This window comes from Oreochromis niloticus, linkage group LG6 (genome assembly GCF_001858045.2).
Source record: "Oreochromis niloticus isolate F11D_XX linkage group LG6, O_niloticus_UMD_NMBU, whole genome shotgun sequence".
Taxonomy (NCBI): Eukaryota; Metazoa; Chordata; class Actinopteri; order Cichliformes; family Cichlidae; genus Oreochromis; species Oreochromis niloticus.
Window position 1 is genome coordinate 10,931,582 of NC_031971.2, and position 10,212 is coordinate 10,941,793.

General features: G+C 40.0%; 1 long non-coding RNA gene across 2 annotated transcripts in view; it reads left to right on the forward strand.

The window, feature by feature from the left end:
* LOC112847055 (uncharacterized) overlaps positions 1-10,212 on the forward strand; it is a 38,047-nt gene that overhangs the window by 12,708 nt on the left and 15,127 nt on the right. Inside the window, exon 3 of one of the 2 annotated variants that reach the window (XR_003220367.1) lies at positions 10,065-10,195. The exons of the other annotated variant lie outside the window; for it this stretch is intronic. This is a non-coding gene — a long non-coding RNA (uncharacterized LOC112847055). The remainder of the gene's footprint in view (positions 1-10,064; positions 10,196-10,212) is intronic. 2 annotated transcript variants of the gene reach the window in all.

Genomic DNA, 10,212 nt, shown 5'->3' on the forward strand with positions numbered 1-10,212 from the left:
ATAACCTCTAATTCTTGTTTATTGAATTCTTTATTGTTAATATAAACTGATTTAAAATGGTATTTTCAGTGGGCTACAGAGTAGTTTGAATCTGGTATGCCTGAGATCAGCTAAGCAACTGAGGCACTGTTTGTGGAGGAATTTTGATCCTTTGAGGTTCAGGCTGAACTCTGAACCCTCTACGCAGGTTTCTTCCTCTTAAAAGGGAGTTTTTCCTTCCTATTGTCACCAACTGTTTGCTGACAGAATCTCTTCTGATTGTTGGGATATATCTTCTGTATTGAGGCAAATGTTGTTGTCATTTGGTTCTGCAGTCGTAAAATTGAATTGAATGTAGACAGCAACAAATTTGCAATAGATGGCAAAAGATTTGGGATCTTTGTCAGTTTGCTGCACTTAATCACTGTTTTATCACAAATAGATTGCTTGTATTTGCCAACTTGACCCTATTCAACCCCAAACTGTCTCCATCTTCTTGCTGTTTGATTTCACTCTTGATGCAACAAAGCTGCTTTTGAAACATCAGCTGACTGCAAGTGCTCACAGGCCCGGTCCCTGTCAGCTCAATGACCATTGCGCACAGTCATAATCACTTTGGTTGTACCACGGTCTCCAACCACTGTTTGCTACAGTGTTACTATTGCATTAGACAGCAAGTGAAAATTAAACTTAAATCAATATAAAAGAGAGTAAAAAAAAACAATCACAACATCACAAACTGCTGTCTCCTGTCTGACGAGTGTGTGACTTTCTCAGCCCATCCAGCCTGCGAATGCTGACTTTATCTTTTTTTCTTTTTTTTTATAAAAGCACTGTTATCTCTCAGTGTCCAAAATTGCTACATAAAGGTGCAGACACATTAGCCATAGCAGTATTAGCCATACTCCCTCTGTCACAGAGGCTAACGTGACCTCATACAGCCACACAGCAAAGCAAACACAAACACAGCGTAAACGCATCCAGCAAAACTGGAAATGCAACCAACAAATCTGAATTACAAAAAAAGGGGAACTGCGGCTCATGGCGAAGACCCCATAACTAAAAATTAACGACCACGTGCGCGGACGAAGTTATTCAAGTGTTGTTTGGCAGCGAGGGCAGGCGGGAGATTCATGATTTTTAATATGCAGAGCAACTGAAAAGTGGAAAAGCAGACACTCGCTCACACATACACTCGCTCACACATACACACACATATGAACTATGAAGATGTTTTTCCATTCGTGTGGTGACAGACAGCAGCTAACACACAACAGATCGCTCCCAGCAGAGAACACAGAGCCCTCACATCATTAACACCTCCTGCTGCGTATCGCCAGCCTTCAACTGTCTGGGGACACAAAGCCAAGGGAGGAAAGGAACAACAGATGAACACTTAGGACACGAACGAAGAGGTGCTATAAATGCATGTGTTTGTGTATGCGCGCATACACATTTGCATGCGTGTTTGTGTGCTCTCTATCTCCCAAATGCCTCAACTCATCTACTAATTAGTCAGGAGCAATTAGGTGCGCTTAAACTAACCGCACACAGTGGCAGGCAGAACACACATCCAGGTAAACAAATAATCGCAAACAGAACGAGTGACTCACTTTAACTGCACGGGTTAATAAAAGCAAAAGGCGTCCTTTGAATAGGAACAGAAGAAAAGACTAAAATGAATCTCAGTGAATGTAGTCGTGGGGGACAAAAAAGGCAGACAGAGGGGAAGAAAAGAGTAATAAAGAGAGATGAAAAAAAACGAGGAGAAAGAGATAATCATAAGTCCCAATGGACCGATTGAAGGAGGGCGGTTTCTATCACGTGCTATCTCTCATTTATATGCTAATTTACACTATTAACAGAGAGTGGGTGAGAGAAAATGAGTGGAAAGAGGGACTAATAAATACCTACTGATTGCTGTTTGGTCATTACTAGCTGTGTGATTTTAAGGAAATTTGTTGCGAGCGGCCAGGCAGATGTTGCCGTTCTAACTAAAGACAAACTGTGTCTCATATTGTCTCGAGGAACTCTTAAGTGCAACAACAAGGTGTAAAGTGGGTGTTTGAAATGAAATGGGGGAAATAATACACAAAATAAAGGCAGAAGAAAGAGATGTTATCAGCGTAATTCAATTTGGATTAACGCCGCAAATCATCTCCTTTCATCCTTCCTCCCTCCCTCTCCTCCTTCACTTTTGTTCCTTTATGATACCAATAGCCACTCGAGTGCTTCTCTCATTTTCGGCTTTAAGCCTTCGCTGCTGCTGATCTCAGTTCAGCTCAATTAACAATAACTCTTAGCTCACACATACACCACGCCTGGCATACACTGCCTGTTTACTTAACCGACCTGCCTATTATTTAGAAGGTAAAGAATCATATTAAGGGGTGTTTTGGGCCAAGCTGGGTCCTTTGGTTTGCTTTTTGGACCTCCGTAATTATCTTAATCATGCCATGTTTTTCAAACAGCACATCTGATATAGCTATCATACATGAACACTACAGTAAAGGGGGGAAAATTCATAAATACACATGGATTTTTGGATATGTCATAAGCGACATATTGACACAATATACTCAAATGCGATTTTCGGATATTTCACAAGTGAAATCTAATTTCAGTCTCCCAAAAATCTCCTAACACTCCCTTGGAAATCACTTCTTTATTGCATAAAACCTCCTGCTCACATGTCTAAATTTCCCTTGGTGTCATTTTTTATTTTATTTGTGTATTTTATGGTGGTTCTCTAGTCTGAATTTAATGTGTGCTCTCTTTAAAAAAAATTGAAGCTCTTATACTTGTGTTTTTTCCTGACCCATATTCCCTGCGGAAAAAAAAGAACGAAGAAAACTCCAAGATGGTGGAAATGTGGTCAGGTTGGTAAGGCAGCACCCTCACGCTAGGGTTCCCAAACAAATCCTGGTCCAGAACTACAGCTTTTCTAGTAGAAAACGCAGCCTGAGAGAGCTGAAGTCATGCTGTTTCCTCTGTTCTGCTAGCTGCAGACCACCAGCATAGTGTCTTTCTTTCACTTGGTCCAGATCAATTAAACTCACTCAACTGCTGTTACACATACATGTCTCAACTAGTCATGACCCTTCACACAATCACGACTCTGTTCTTTTAATAAGCCACCATGTTTGTGTCACATTCATTATGTGACAGCTAAGAAAATCATGATCTCTCATCCTCAGTGGCAGCTACAATCTTCTTGTCTTGTTGCTTGTCACCTTTGGGATGATACGCGTTTCTTCAAGGAATATGTCCTAGTATGCAATAACTTTTCTTTGCTCTAAGGGTATTTTTATACCTGCGCCATTTAGATCATTTAAATTGAACTCTGGTTAGTTTTCCCTCTTGGTGTGGTTTGTTTGCGCAGGTGTGAACACTAATCACACCCTGGAATGGACCAAAACAACCATAATCTGGACTGTCTAGGTGCGCTTCCAAATAAACGTTATGGTGTATGTGATCCGACCTCGATCTGCACCAACTGCCAGGTGTACCTTGCAACTGTGAGCTAAAAAAAACTTCCTGTAGCCAGGTATACTTTGCATTCTAGAATGCTGCGAGGTACCATAGATGTGCAAAGTTTATCAGCTAGCAATGAAATGAATGAAAATTCTCCATGTTTTCCACTCGTGCAGATCGCAGCACCTCGTTCCTGTATTTACTTTTGTTGCTCCCGCCCCAGACACATCTGGCCAATAGGGAGACTCACGTGGTTTGTAGTGACACATTTTGGTTCACTTAGAATTCACTTGGATTTTTCGCTGTGAGACAAGAAACCAAACCATAGGAAAAAGCTGCAAGTTTAAAGACTCCTCAACTGATTTGGACCAGAGTAAATTAACTAGTGGTGTGAAAATACCCCCAAAAAGTTTCATTTCAACACTGTAACAGTCTTATGTGATGGTTGGTGAGTTTTTCAAGTACTGCTCTTCTTCAGTAAACCTCTCAATATACATGACATGAATGTGGTATAATTTATAGGACTTAATCTCCTGTAGCACAGGCCTAGGGATAGGTCATAGCCAGCAGAGGTTTCGCCATGGTAACTACTTGCTAGGGAAAAATATGTGTTCTGCAACCACTTGGCAAGTAGTTGTGGGAGGTTGCTGTTGCTAGGTGAAACAGGTTGTGAACAGGCATATGGTTCTGCACTTAAAACCTCTTTCCAGTTGTTTTGGTCACAAGCAGTTTGGCGCTGTTGCTCATAGTTGCCAACTTGTCTGCAAACACTCACCAACTACTTGCCAATTAGTTGCAAAACTGTAAAAGGTACGATGTTAATAGGAAACTGAGACCATTCACCTTCAAAGTGAAAGTTGTACCTTTTAAAACTTGTTGGTTTTATATTTTTTTTTCATCAATCAGGTGTTTCAAGAGGCTCCTGTCTCGTGTGTTGCATGTAAAACTTGTGTGTATTAGCTTGTTCTGTGCTAACTGAAACCAATCCAAGTAACAATCGCTAAGAAAATCAAAGGACTTCCAGCCAGTGTTGTTGCAGGACAAACGGGTGTCATCAACAGCATAATCATCTAAAGATCTATACTGGGATCTCACCACAAGAAGCTGCCGCAGTTATTTGACCACTGAAAGGTGTGTGAATCCCACATAGCCATCCTCAGGCCTGACCTTTAACCAGCTGCTGAGGGTTGCAGCGTGCTAAAGCGTGTCTTCATGATTCTCTATGATCTCATGTGTCCCATGTTAAAAAGCTATGCGGGTCTGAAGCTTTTGGAATTGCGTAAATAAGCGATAACTAAACTAATGTAATGTAATGTTGTGTCAGATTGTGTTCATGCAAGATTGTGTGCTCCATTAATAAAATGGTTTGACAATTTGTGGTTGCCACATTAAGTCAAAAGCCAAAAATTAATTAAGGAAAAGAAAACGTCTCCTTTCAAATTTAAGAGACACAAGTTATCAGACCAATATTTGAGCTTTCAAAGAGCTTGAAAATGTGAGTGGAAATATTTACCCTGATAGATGGTGTTTGTGATTCATTGAGCACATATCCTCTCTGTCTTTCGCATTACTCATTCACAGAAACATAAGTATCCATCCGTGGAAGAGCTGATGTGTGCACACAACACTCGCACACTGATCATTACCCTACTGGTTTTTCACAGACACTTGGAGAAACACAAAGAGGGAGACCTAAACCCAAATCCCGAAATGATTTTCCCTCCTGTCACCATCACCACCAAGTTTGTGTGCAAGTTTTTACTGTACATGTGTGCCTGTTTGTGTTGGAGACCACATGCAAAGGGTTTCCACGGGCGACATCCAGAGGTTCTTGGGGGGGGTCCCCGGGTTATGATCACTTTTCCAGCAGTGTTGTCACAAAGGCACAATTATACTAAAAGCAAGCTCTTTGTCGAAACATGGAGACGGCAAATCAGACAAAAACAAAGGAAATGACAATAACAAATCAGAAGCAACGGTTCACTCACAACCGCTTTGCTCTGCTTTATATTTATACGCCTCACACCAGTGCTAAAAAATCAGTTTGCTACAGATTCCATTCACATCAGCTTCCTTTCTTCCTACATGCTAGAATCTGTCTCGCTCTTAAATCTGTCGTCACTTTTACACCTTATTCTCGCCGTTTTGCCAGAGCGGAACATATTGTGCTGCTGTGTGTGAAAACAAAGAAATGTATCCAAGCATCTAAATATCTACAGCATTTTTTTTTCACTGCAAGCAGGGTGAGATCGAGCGCCCCTAAGTTCCTCGTGTGGTCTGCTTTATGACCTCTCGCTTTTTAAAAAAAATCTTGTGAAGTTCACCAAAATAAATACAGAGGAAATTACACATCTTAAGATCTCACAAAAGCAATTGTAGGGCAGATCGATTCACACCAGCTGAAAGAAAGACAGATTCGTTAGCAGAGTAAGATCTGAACAATACATCTGTGGGAGCTAACGCCATATTGGTTTTTAGAGAGCAAAAGAATTCATATATTTTTATATATTGTATATACATTGATCACGTGTTAGAGTTTATCAAAGAAGAAAAAATAATGGAGTGTTGTGTTTTAACTCTCAATGCAGTTCAAAATTAGTTGGGTTATCATGAAGGTACAGCTCAGCTGTGCTATCTAAGGCTACGTTCACACTGCAGGTCTTAATGCTCAATTCCGATTTTCTGATCAAATCCGATTTTTTTGTCTGCTTGTTCACACTACAAATAAAATGCGACAGCAAACACGCTCTAGTGTGAACGCTCAAAGCGGCCCGCATGTGCAAAAGAAGATGTCACACACAACTCGCTCTGTTTAGACCCAGAGCAAACAATATTGTTTGACTGATGGTCCTTAATATAAAGACTTCGGACTTTACGTTTCCCAATTTTTGCTTTAAGTTATTTTGTTATTTACATAATAATGTAAATAACCTAATAATGATCCTTATTGCTGTTTTAGAGGAGCGGTGCTTCAAAGGATAGTTGCAGATTTCTGTCAGAATCTGCAGATTATACAGTACAAATAAAATGTTCACGTTGTCTTCCCAACAGTTTCACTGACATCTACACTGGATGGCCAGGAAGCGTTCTCGATGTCTTCTCGGGTGCTTCTCCGGCGCTGATAATTGGCGTCTGTCTTGTGTCAGTGACATAAAAGACGGATTTAATGCGACACGACCGTTCAAACAGCAGTCGTTTTCTAAAACATCGGATATGTATCGGATTCAGTACCACATACGAAAGTGACCCACATCGGATTTGAAAATATCGGATTTGTGCCGTTCACACTGTCATACCATGATCGGATATGGGTCGCATAGGGTCAAAAAAATCGGATTTGATGCGCTTTCGCCTGCAGTGTGAACGTAGCCATAGACAGTGATCTATAAAAGAGACATAGTAACCAGGACGTTATCCACTGGTTTTGGACTCCATGTTGCATCTTAGAAGCCAGAAGTTAATTTACACAGAAGAATGTGAAGTGTCAATTTGTTAGCTAATGCTAACTAGCTTATTAGCAAGCTAGCTGTCTTTAGGTGAAATCAGATGCAATGAGGGTTCTTGAACAAAAAAATTCCTCATGATTGCTTTGGACAGTATTAGATTGATGTGGTCACGTGTAGTTTGCATGGAAGACATTGATACTTAATTAGCAAGTATCTGCAAATACTGTGCCTCACCACCACAGCCAACACACTTCAAAAGGTGCAACTTTTACTTTGAAGGCAAAAAAAAAGTCTGTTTTCAGTTTTCGTTCCACTTTTCACACAATGCCACTCAAGGAGTAGTTGGCATGCTCAGGGCTAATTGCTGTGACCACAGCAACCTGCTAGCAACCAAAGTAATCGCAACAACATTTTCACGTAATGGTCAAGGAATACACATTTTCCTCTAGCATCCGGTTGTTGGTCGATGGTCGCAGACAAGTCTCCAGGTTTTTGTAACTGGGCCTTCACATATCCAAAATGGCGGACAATTTCGCGTCACATGTTTAGTGGTTATGTGTCAGCAATATGTTAACACAGGCCAAAACGATTTTGTACCAAGTTGTAGATATGCTATTTAATGCTATAAAGGTGAGCAATGTCACACTGGAGTCAATGGAGACTGGCTCCCTTTTGTAGCTTTAGCTCCTTCCAAATGTGTTTTGATTTTCAGTGCTGAAGGTTGTCCTTTAGGGCTGTATGTACTGCACACAGCGCAGCAAATCTTACATACAGTAGTGGCACAGCAGCTGTAATGGATAAATTATGTAATGACACCATTTGTTTTTTCCATTTTGTATTTAAATCATCAGTGCATACTCTCACCCCAAACCAGAAACAGTAGAAAGCTGCCCTTAGTGAGCCTGGTTCTGCAGGTTTCTTCCTGTTAAAAGGGAGTTTTTTCTTCCCACTTTCACCAAGTGCTTGCTCATGGGGGGGGTGTCATGTGACTGGTATGACTTCTTTATATTTGTGTAGGGTCTTTACTTTACAATATAAAGCACCTTGAGATGAATTGTTTCTATAAAAGAATTTAATACTGCACAGAATATACACAGATACAAATTAATGATATATCTGTGATATGCAAATACCAGCCAACTAATATATATCACTCTGGAGCTAAGTCTTGAAATGTCACATGAAATTCGCCTATATTGGTTTAGTAATAGTAATATTCAACCTTATGCTAACATAAGAAAATAGAGTGAAGGATGTCACTGGACTAATGCAAAACATCCACATCTGAGAGGATCTGAGTTTATCAGGCAAAAAGCACCAGATATATGCTTTTAAGGTGGAGGGTGACATGAAATAATACTTAAGAGAGTTCAACTCCAAAAACTGAGGCTTCTTGGGTTTTAAATAAGACAATGCACACATGGTAGAAGAAAATATTGACTATTTGAGTTTAGCAGAAAGCAGAATCACATCTTCACCACGAGCAATAGTGAGTTAAGTCACAGAGCGCTTAAGAGAAATAGTGGCATGTACACGGTGTGTCAAATTATGAACACAGCTTCTCTTTAATCTTAACAAAAAAGTGAGGAAAAATGTACAAAAGAGTGTGACACAACAATACCAACAGGCTGAATTTACGCTAATGTCGACTTTATGTGACTTTAACATGGATTAAAGCGATAGGGGCCGTGAATGGTTCAGTCACATTATGTCAGAGCAGAGTGGAGCCTCGCCAAAATTCACAAAACTGTGTAAAAAGTCTGCGTGAATAAGTACGCGAGGGCCCACTGTGTTATGTAAATGAGCCACCTCAAAGTCTCCCGTGTTACAGCTGTAACCTCGCCGAGTCGACTTAAAGGCAAATTTTCACCCCTCCCCTCCACACATCCCGAAAGATAAACATGTTCCAAAGTTAAGCAGAGACATGATTGATTCAGACACACAGCGGCGCAATGATGGAACATTTTATCACAGTTTGAGGGAGGAATCAACAAACATTTTCACACATAACAACAGGAACAGATGCCGCTTTTAGAGAGAAGAAGATTACACAGTTTTGTATTTTCACACTAACAGACTTTTAAAAAAGCCACAAAAAAAACCCCAAGAAAGCTCAAAGTCAATTTTCCTGCTCTTTTCTGCTGTTATTGTATTATTTTTCTTCTCCTCTTCACTCCTTTAAATGGATATTTTAACTGTGGCAGAGAAATTGTTCTTGTGTTTCAGAGCTTTGTTTTGTATTCAAAACAAGTTTGAGACCAGAAGATTTGTGTGTGTGTGTGTCTTAAAATCTGAAAAATGGAAAATAAATCAAATGCTGTGCATTGTGTTCACCAGTGTACTTTGACTCTACAATGGCCTCTTTGGAAAGCTGTAAGTTTGTGTGGATTCTGCACATTCTGAATACTGTAGCTGAAGTGGAGGCAGTTACGGCTATTTCTTTTATTATTTAAACTGAGGCCCCAGGACTGGTATATAGCTACAGCTACATAAAGAGTCGCATTCACGCTAGCTTTCGCTTGGTAATGAAAAGGACATTTTGTTTATTTGCAAGAAATATGAGTCTTATTTGTTGTGATATAAAAGAGTAAAATAAACCCCACAACAGCTTAAAATGCATGGTCAGGAAATCTGCATTTCTTTCTTTTTAAGTGTATGATTTGAACAACTGAAATTAAGCAGCTTCTGTCGTGTTCAAGCAGTAAAAGTTCATTTAGAAAGAGGCGAGAAATATCTGGCCTATTGACGAGAAACTTGTTTGGCTTTGCAATTTTCGAAGAATTCTTAAAAATAAATTAAAAAAATGAAGATAATTAAAGAAAACTGACAGCTTTTTAGTATTATTATTATTCCAAATGAAAAACCTGCAACCTGGTGTTTGTGATGTGCCTTTAAACCTGTTTAATCGGTGCCTGTACTGATATGAAACGGATTTCATACTGAGCGAGGGTGACATGAAAAGGCACATACTGCCTCCTGGTGGTTTTACAGAGACACTGCACTTCAGTTTGCTTTGTTTAGTTTTGGAAATAAAAATGATTCAGTGCATTATTAAAAAAAAAATAAAGTCAATTTATTTGGTTAAATAAATTAACCCCTCAAACCACCTCTGACCCTGTAAGACCCACTAGTTTGCTTTTGGTAATTTTAGCCTCTATTCAAAAGGATGCTGCAGAGAGGAGACATGAAAGTGAGGCAGAACAACACACAGGAAATGGTCTGAGGTGGACTCAAACCCAGGCCCCTACAGCGAGGGCTCCAGCCTTCAGTATAGGACGGGTCTCCAGCTAAACCAGGTGAGCTATAGTGGCAG